Consider the following 10222-nt stretch of genomic DNA (forward strand, 5'->3'; position numbering starts at 1 on the left):
TTATAATGAAAGTTTCAGCATCAGGGCCCAGTGTGTGAGCATGTTTATGCATGAGCAGTTATGGCTTAGATTTAGAGTTATGGCTAGAGGAGGAGATAGCTTTAATGTTATTTATGCTGGTGTCCATGGGTTAGGGTTAGAGTACGGCTTAGGAAAGGAGATAATTTTAGATTTATGCTTGTCTGTATTGAGTTGTGTGCCTGTGTGCACTGTGTAGTTGTACAGTTAATGTTTAAGTTGCTGCCCTAATGTGTGGAGTTGGTTTTAGGGCCAATGGGAGGGATAGGATTAGCACACTTCGATGTGGTGGTACAGGGCAATAGTGTTGCAAGACTCTTTCATGGAACTCATTCTATGTTACAAGTACATAAAGGATATCAAAAATTATACCTCTGTATTATAGTAACTATCTGAAATGTATACTTGTAATTGGCTTACAATGCAAGCCAGTGATAAATTATATTTTTATAACTCCCTTGAAATACTATAAATCCTGCTAAATAACCAGAAAGAAATACAAATGTCACACTGGTAAAAAAAGTGAAACATAAAGCTTAAAAACATTTCCTTTTCTATACACCCATAACATCAAATAATGTAATGCTCCCATCTTAACGTTACAGCTACAGACTGAAGCCCAAATGAGAGCTGTAGCTCCCTCCCTGATCTGACACCTCTCATACACTAAGCTGAGGAATAAAAAATTCTCTCATCTGGTTCTCCTCCCTTCTCTCCTAAGGGGCAGCATTATGTCCATCCTTAATGTTTGCATGAGGAGTACACACACACACATAACAAAAGTTTTCTGTTGAAAAATGTTGCAAAATTCTTGCTCCATTTGATAAACTTAGTCCACATTACAGTAACTTCATTTTCATTGCAGACTATTTCTGTGAATTCTGAGGCTGGCGTATTCCGGAGTTCATTCAGCTGCACTAAGCTGAACTACCATTTTTTCTAAATAGGGAAGCATTATATTTTTGTATAAAGCTTGAAAAGGAAGGATGAGATTTTTGCAGATAACACACAAATACGGTTTTGTAAATTTATTATATAGAATGTATAGGTTTCAAATGACAGATGACTATGGCTATTTGAGTTATAATTGAGGGGCGGTTGTAATTTTTATGAGTGGGTCCATGAAAGTTCAGTCTGACAAGATAGACTGGGGAGAATTTAAGCCTACCCATCTGATTATCTAGGTTTACCTTGGAATTGACAAGGGTACTACTCCATTTGACATGTAGAAGGTTGTTCCAGAGGTGAAGAATACATTCCTGCAGATCACACATTGTTTCATAACTCTCACCGAATAGAATTTGGAATTCAAGCTTGCTTGTTAATAGAACTAGCTTGAATTCAAAATGCAATTCAGTGAGTTATGAAACTAATCTTTAGCAGTACTGACTGACTGCATTCTTTAATCGTTTAAAAACAATGATTGTAACACTTGCTCTCCCCCTCCTTATTTTTGGCTTTGTCCGGAATTCTAAGCAAAGAAGTTGAGATGCTTGCAATTGTGCCTGCTCTTTTGTGGTCGAAGGTCAAGTGGCAGGAAAACCTGGAAAAGGGGGGTATGATCTTGGAATTCGGAGTTTTCTGTTGGACATGGGATGCGCCAAGACTAACCTGGGTGAGATTGCAGTACCAGATACTGTTTGTACACATGATGTTTAAGTGAAAGATACATGTTGAGATTTTACATTTTAATTTTGTACTCTGCTAGTTAAGCTTGTTGACTGTAATGGGTAGTCTGTATATGTTGTATTCTAGGGAGATGCTGTCTTTGTTTTACTAGTTTTAGTACACTGGCCGAAAGGAGCCATATTTCATTTGAAAGCACTTTGACAAGAGTGGTCACTAGTCCAGGAAAATTGGTGAAGTATTGGAGACCACCCCCCCCCAACACACACTTTTATCTTTTTGTTAATTTTATGTTGCTGACACTGTTTAATGTTTATATCATGTTGTAATTTTGATCTTAGACTTGCTGTGGTGATAACTGTCTTTCTAATGATGGAAGCATGTTTTTGTCTTTAAAGTATTTGACTTATTTATTGGGAAGTAAATACTGTGGGAAGAAATAGCCAGGGAATTGTTATGGCTAGGCTTGTATAGGCCCTAGGGCCGATAGCCTAGTACCAACCTATGAACATAATTTAGGCAATTGGAATGGCTAGGCTTACTACAGTTTTGGTCTAGGGGCTAGCAATGCATTTGTGTGGCAGGTCTATTTATGACCGAGGTGTGTGAAGGAAAGCTATTGATATTTTTCTACCATTTGCCCAGGATGGTTTGTTATTGTGGATTTTGTTTTCCTACTTTTACAAATATCCAGTGAAAGGCAAACTGTTATACTTTACTGTAAGAGCTTTTGCATTAATACCTGTACTGCTGCAGTTTCAGTTTTTTGGTCAACAGTGTAAGTTGCATATTTTTAAATAGGTCATTTATACTGGAAAAATCTGTTCAAGTTAGCAAGAAATTCTCTTAGAAATGTAAACAAGTGGACTTGCAGGCAAAAAGTGCTGAAGTACCATTCTGCTTTGTTGCTAGGGTTTGCCAGTCCATGCCCTAAAGCATTACCTATGTGTTTATTAGCTAGGAGCACACTTGTTTTTGCTCCCTGATGGCTCTTGTACAGCTACTCTATTGAGGCAGTGTAGTTCTTGCTTGTGTGTTTGCGTGTGCAAGCACCAGTACAAGTAATAGTTGCTGTTTATTGTGGTGAGTTTGGAGAACAAACGCTTTACTGCAATTAGAAGTTTATATGAAGGAAACTGGTAATTTTCTAGTACTATTTGCCGGCTTTACCATAGCTTACAGAAATTTTAATATAGCTCGGGGAAACGGGGGGGGTTAAAGTTACATATGCCAAATGTTCAGTTTTCCCTGCTGTTGTGGGACATGATTGAAAGTTTGTGGACTGACACTTTGCAGGTGTTGAAATCGGCTGATTGGAGTTTGGACTGTTCCCCCCTTTCCCCAAACTGTGTTGAGCATTGTAGCCTTTGTAGAGATGCATGGTCACCCTGTGCCTTCCCATTGAGACTGATTACAAGATGACCGTTGGCATTGAGGTGCTTGTCTTTTGCATCACCCCCATCCCTTGTACTTATATTTGTAGTTTGGCAGTACTCTGTTTTTTCACTGTTACGGTGTCATCTTAAACATAAAAGAGGTGTAAAAGGAATATTCTCAGTGCTATTTAAGTTACTGCTTTTCTACTACTTAGTTTAAAGTTAATGACCACACTTTAAAACACACTGTTAATGTTTTATCACAACAGTAAGTTCACAGGCATTGAGCTCTCTTCTAGTTTTGGTAATCTTTAAATGCGAGATCAGAAATTTCATCGTTGTACAGATAAGGCTTCAGTGAAGATCTGTGAGATGACTTCATTATTGCATTATAGATGTGAGATTAAATGTTAAAATTTTCCCATACTGGTCGTAGGTCTTTATGTACCATGTTATGAATGTTATGACTTAATTTAGTAAACCCTCTGAAATACAGGTAGTGTGAATATTGCCATGTTGTTGTCTATAACTGTCTCAAGTCTGCTTGTATTGTTTTCTTGTAAAGCACAGTTTTTAAGAGCATAAATATTGGTAAGTAAAATGTTAATTTTCATCAGTTAGGCTCAGGAATTTCAGATTAGTTATTTTTTGGTGTAATTTGTATTTTATGGGCACTTTTTTGAAGTTTGTGGGCCATTTGTTCTCTTAATGGTTATTAGTGATGTTGAGCCATTGTAAGTAATAGTAACATTTGGTCATATGTAGTGTAGAGTGTGGAGGAGGTGCCTTGCCCATTATTTTTTATTAAAATGCTGTGCAGTGTGTTTTGAAGTTTGTGCCTTTTTAAAATTCTGTGTGCCTTGGTTTATATTCCACTTGTTTTGATATTGTATGCCAGTAGTAGCTGTATTGGCAGCAGAATCTGTTTTAAGAATACAGTAAGGTCACGAATGTACCTTGAAGGGAAGGTATTGAGTTGCTCAATACCTGACATTTTTTGGTGGGCAGGTTAGTGTAGAAAAGTGAGGTATCTCTCTTCGCCTCCTAGTATGGTGTGTGTATGTGTGTTATTTAAATTATTATTCTGTGTAGCGTGTGACCCTTTCCAGAGAGATTTTTGAAGAAAAGTGAATTTGTTTGTACCTCTGCACCTGTTGGATGTTCCTTGTCTTGTATTACTGAAGTAGTTTATCATTTGAGAAATATGTATAGGTTTTCATTAAGGTGTGAAACACACAGTTGGAGAGATTACCACTCTGCCTCAGTGTGCTTCACTCTTATGCTATTTAATTGATAGGGGTGCATTATGCATTTAAAACTGGCAAGCGGAGTATGCAGGTTTGGAATGAACTGAGAGAGGGATCTGAGACTGTATGGAGGTATGCTCTTTCTGATAATTTTTGAGTGATAAAGGGAAGCTTGTCTCCATAATAAGATTGAGTATCAAGGTTCCCAGTGTTGTTTTGTGTGTTATGGGCAGCCATTGACTTTTGCTAATGTTGGACAGTTATGTTCCCTGTTTGGAAAGATGATAATGAACCTGTGAATAATATTAGAGGTGGAATGTAGGGATGCTATTTATTTTTTGAGGCAGATGTGATAAGTGAGAGTCAGTATTCCACCTAGGGGAGAAAGGCAGCCCTAGTTGTGAGACAGAGGAAGTGGGAAATGTTTCTGGTTCAGAAGGGAGTTTAACTTTTCTGATCTGATTATGACTTTGGATGTTAAGTAAAGGGTCAAGCTAGATGCAAAGATTTCGGCACTGAATGAGAGTTTCAAGTATTTCATTTTGGTTATGGGAAATGAACCAGGTGGTGATAGCATGGTTGGGCAGCATTTCTGGAGTACAGAAGAGCACTGTGTTAGTTTTTTTTTTACTTTAATAGTTAAGGTGTGTGAGACTAGCCAGGTACATATTTTATTATGTTAGCTAGTGATATTCCTGATTTGAAGACTATTCTTCATCTCTAAAGTGATCATTATCTGTACTTTTTTCCTAGCCTCCACCGCATCCCCATTTCCTCCATAACTACTCAGATTTTCTGTCCTCTACTGTAATTTTTCCATCTTACTATATGCATAGCCTCCTGAGTTTCTCTCCCTGCCTCTCCATTTTATCTCCCACTGTTTTTTTTTTTCTAGGAGCTTGTGCTAAGATGCAAAAGATTTCTCACAGAAGCTGTTGCTGTCATTTGTATTATTAGGTTTACAAAGATTACACCCGTTAGGAGCCCTTTATCCCTTACTCAGATAGTCAAAATATTTTACTATATAATGTACATTTGTATATTATGTAATTAAAAAAAATCTAATTCCCCCATGTAAAATACTAACATGTGATGCAAGATCTGCAGGCCACAGGATCAAACCTCAATCCATGCCTTTTTAATAGATGCTTTTATTACTTTCATCCATTTTGTTGCTTTATTTTTTGCCCAGGTTTTGCATTTTTTTTTATTTTTGCTTTGCATACTTTTGAGTTTCTAGGTTGCCTCCTTTTTAAATCTCCTATTTTTGCATTAAAGCCAGTGTCACACCTGACAATGAACTGTTGAATTATTTTTTAGTCAATATTAATAAATAGTTTATCCGATGTTACAACTGAAAATGAACTGTTCAATTGTTTTTCACAGTCAATATCAATAATTTATTAAACTTGTATTTTTATCTTTATTACTCTATCACTCATTCCAAGATACTGAAACCTGCACTTAATTTTACCTGTAGGCTTATTTGTGGGTGTTATGGCTTTTGCCTAAAATAGACCATGCATGTCAAAAATGGTACTTTTTTCCAACTTAACAGAAGTAACAGGAGGTGCAGAGCCAGGACATTTTTGTGCCAAGCAGGGTCCTTTGAGGCTACAACCCTCCATGTGAGTAATAGCAGACTTACCTCTGCATAAAACATAGATGTTGACAAATGTCAATAAGCAGCCCTCATACTGCACTTGCAGTTTAACTACACTACAAGGTATCTGTTACAGTATGATTTTTCATGCATTTAAAAATTGAAAACTGGAGTGCTTTTGGTGGGAGTGACCCATATGTGGGCGTGGCTCAAATAGGGGTGTTCCGTAAGTATGGTGTGGGTGGGACTTAAGGGGAGCCACAGCAGTACTTCGCCTAGGGCGCCGTTTCAGATAAGGCCGGCCCTGACCCAAGAAAATTATTTTCCTGTGCCCCTGTCAAGCAGAGCCACAGAAGTGATCCCCGGGGTGAATTTCCTATCTCCCATCCAATCATCAAGATTTTTCTTGAAGAGTGCTAATGAGGAGCTTTGTTTGATATAGATAGGTAGTTTGTTCCAGAGTATGGGAAGTCTCTGAGACAGGAATCTATCCCTCCAGCATGTTTTGTTTATTGTGGTGACAGGGTTTAGGTCCCTAGAGCGTGTAGCTCGGAGGGACTTGGATTTCTTTACGTGGAGCATGTCCAAAAGCTCTTGGTTTGACATAGCTTTGTATGTTAGGCAGAGATCACCTCTGAGTAGGCGATATTTGACAGAGTAAAGCTGGAGCTTTTTGAGACGGTCTGCGTAGGGCATCTGTTTGAGGCCAGTAATCCTCTTTGTGAGGTATTTCTGTGGCCTTTCCAGTTGTTGAAGATGTCTTGTGAGGTACATACCAAAAGGGGCATTGTACTCTATAATGGGTCTAATGAGTGATGAGTAGAGGGGAACAATGACCTTTTTTTCATGGATAAGAAACCTTTTGTGATGAGGTGTGCCACGTAGAAGGATTTCCTGACTACTGTGGCGATGTGATTATCAAAGGAGAGACTACTGTCCACCTGTGTCCCAAGGTCTCTTATCACACTTTTGCTGTTAAATAGACTACCGCCTATGTGGTAGTTCATGGGTACAAAGTTTTTACCAAAAGGGATGACAATACACTGTTTGGCATTGAGCTTCAGGCCATGGCTTTGACACCAGGCATCTGTCTCAGTGAAGCCCTTTTGTAGGATGTCCACATCGTTAGGAGATTTGATTATGGCTCCTAGTTTGCAGTTATCTGCAAACTTTGTTAGGAAAGACCTTCTGTGTTAGCCTGTACTTCAGAGAAGTAGATACCAAACAGGAGAGGACCTAGGACTGAACCCTGTGGTACTCCACTTGTCACTGGTCTGAAGTTGGATTTAGAGTCTGCTACTTTCACAGTGTGGGTTCGGTCAGTGAGCCAGTTGGCAATCCATCTTGTGACATAGGGATTTATACCTAGTTTAGTGAGTTTGTCTGTAATTCCAGAATGGGGGATGGTGTTGAAAGCCTTTGCAAGATCTAGATAGGCTGTGTGAACCACCTTACCCTCATCTACAGCTTTGGTGACCACTTCAAAGAAGTCTATCAGGTTTAGGAGATATGATCTGCCTTTTACAAACCCGAACTGAATAGGGTCCAGATTTTGGAGATTACCAATGTCATTGTTTATAAGTTCCATGATGATATGCTCCATAGCCTTGCAAACCAGGCTCGTCAGGCTAATGGGGTGGTAGTTCCTGAGGTCCATGGTGGCTCCCCCTTTGTGGAGTGGGATAACCATTGCTGTCCGCCATTCAGTGGGCACAAAGCCTGAGGTGAGGCTATGATTGAACATGGTACTTAGGTGGGGTGCCAGTTCGTTCTGTAGTTCATGTAGAATGCAGCCTGGGATGTTGTCACGTCCCATGGATGCTGTGTTCTTGGCTTTGGAGAGTGTGTTTTTTGCCTGTGCAGCCATGATTACAGGTACTTTGCATTCTTCCGGTATAGAGATGGGCCCTTTAGGGGATGAGAGAGGGGTAAAGTTAGCACTGAACCTGTCTGGCAGGATGTTGGCAATATCAGTTGTTTCTGTATATTTAGTGCCATTGTGCCGTAACTCAGAGCAGATCTGAGTGTTGCCATTGAGGTTCTTGACATAGCTATAGAATGCTTTGTGGTTGTCTTTAGAATCAGTGGCAATTTTGTTTTCGTAACTAGCTTTGGAGGATTTTATGAGGGATCTCAGCTTCTTACTGAGGCTGACTATGGAGTTCCTCCAATCATGGGATTTTACTCTTTTTTGCAACAGTTTCTTTCTTCTGTTGTAGAGTTTGTTAATAGCAGGGGACCACCAGATCGGCTTCCTTTTTTTGGAGGATAGCATCTTGGTTCTGTTATGGATTGCACGATCCATGCACTCGTGTAAGTGCTTATAAAGTGCAATTGTATAGGATTCAGCAGTCGTATCTCTACTGTCTCTCAGCATGGGTGTCGTGAAGTTTGCCACTTCTGTCTTAAGAAGCGTGAAGTTGGCTTTGGAGAAATTTTTTATGGTGGTTTCCCTAATGGGGGGGTGGAGCTGGGATGTGGATGTCTAGGGTGATTTGCTTGTGGTCGGATCTGACAAACGAGGAATTGACCTCTGGTGTGGAACACCAGTTGCCCATGTTGGTAATGACCAGGTCTAGGATATTGCTGCCCCTGGTGGGGGTGTGGATAAGTTGATCCAAGGCATTAGAATTCGTGAATTCCAGAAAACGTTGAGCACAAGAGTTGGTACATGAGTAGTTTTCCCAGTTAATGGTGGGGTAGTTGAAATCGCCCATTATTAGTGTGTTAGGTTGTACCCTAATATTTTCCAGTGTATCAAGAAATGAGGAGTGGGAATCCTGGGGCATGGTGGGGGATCTGTAGCAAGCTACAATTTGCATTGCGGTCTTGCCCAGAGTTAGTTGCACTTGGATAATCTCAGATGCATTATGCTGAGCAACTAGCCTGGAGGTGTGGATATCCTTAATGAATATTGACACGCCTCAGCCTTTAGTGCTTCGGTCCAAGTTAGGTCGCCAAAAGGTGTGGTATGAATTATAGCCTGGTAATGCAGGGGTGCTCTCTGGAGACTTGAACCAGGTCTCTGTCACTGCACAGATGTTGATGTTCTCCATTTTAAGGAATGCCTCAAGTGAGTGCATTTTGAGGTTTAGACTTCTAGCATTGAGTAGCATTACCCTCAGATTTTGCTTGCTTGTACCTGTTACAGTGGTGAATTTGTCATTTGAATCTTGCCTAAAAAAGCCACTATAGGAGTGGCAAGAGCCTTAGCCAGTATCCGGAATCCCAAGGGCGACAGGTGCAGGCCACCTCTGGCAAAGCATCGTGGTTTGTCGATCATGTCATCCCAGGCAGACAGATACTGGATCCCCTTAGAATGACACCAGAAGCTTAGCCAATTGTTGAAGTCAATCATTTTGTCCTTGTACTGTGGTATAATTCTGGGTGATGGCAGGATGCTACTCAGGGCTAGGGTCATACCTGCCTGGGCTACAAGATCAGAAAGCTCCTCCATGTCTTTTTTCATGTAGTCCAGGAAGGTACGTCTCAGGTCATTCACACCTACATGGACAATGACAGAGTCATATTTGTACCTGCTGTGGAGTGACCTGAACGCATGCGTTATGTGGCAGATCCTGGCACCTGACAGGCAGCTGACAGTGACTTTCTCCTTGTTTAGCCTGGTGAGTGGAACATTAGTGTGCCTGACTATAGAGTCCCTATAGAGAATAAATTATTTACAGTTTGTATTGCTGCACCATCACCACTGGCATCTCTGACAGGTTACAGTCAAAGTTTCAAATTGCGAGCTATGGCAGTTATAATGGTGTCAGGCCTATATTTATCTCTGTTTTTAGTGACTATCTTAATGTGCTCCTCATGCACAAGTAATCTGTGTTGCTTAGGAGAAGGAGGTATACCAGCCAAAAGTTTACTCTTAAAATCATCAACTCCATTTTGTTCTCTAAAGAGAACATTCAGAACCGCATGTAGATCAATCATTCTCTTACCTAAAAGGCATTATATTCTTCTATGACAACCCCTTACAGAACTCTGAGATCTGGGTAGGCAACATATGGTAAAATCATACACATTCCAGAGCTTACTTGGAAAAATAGGTGGGCAAGTCAGTTTAATATACAGCCTCTTGTGTTAATCATTTGTGTTTTTTCTGAAAAAAATAAAATAAAAAGTTCCTCAAAATATTACAAAAAAGGCAAATTCTCAGGTGAAAGTTCATGTGCTAGGTCTTTATATAAAGAAATAACTTCAGTTTTCAGAAATGCTAAAGAAGCAAGCAGCTTCTTATTACACATCTGAAATTGCATATCTGAGTCATAAAGTTCCGATAAAACCTAAATTTGTTACTTCCTTGGAAGGTTTTGTGACAGGTGTTAAAATAACCTTGC

This window comes from Protopterus annectens, chromosome 3.part1 (genome assembly GCF_019279795.1).
Source record: "Protopterus annectens isolate FY-2018-M chromosome 3.part1, PAN1.0, whole genome shotgun sequence".
Lineage (NCBI taxonomy): Eukaryota > Metazoa > Chordata > Ceratodontiformes > Protopteridae > Protopterus > Protopterus annectens.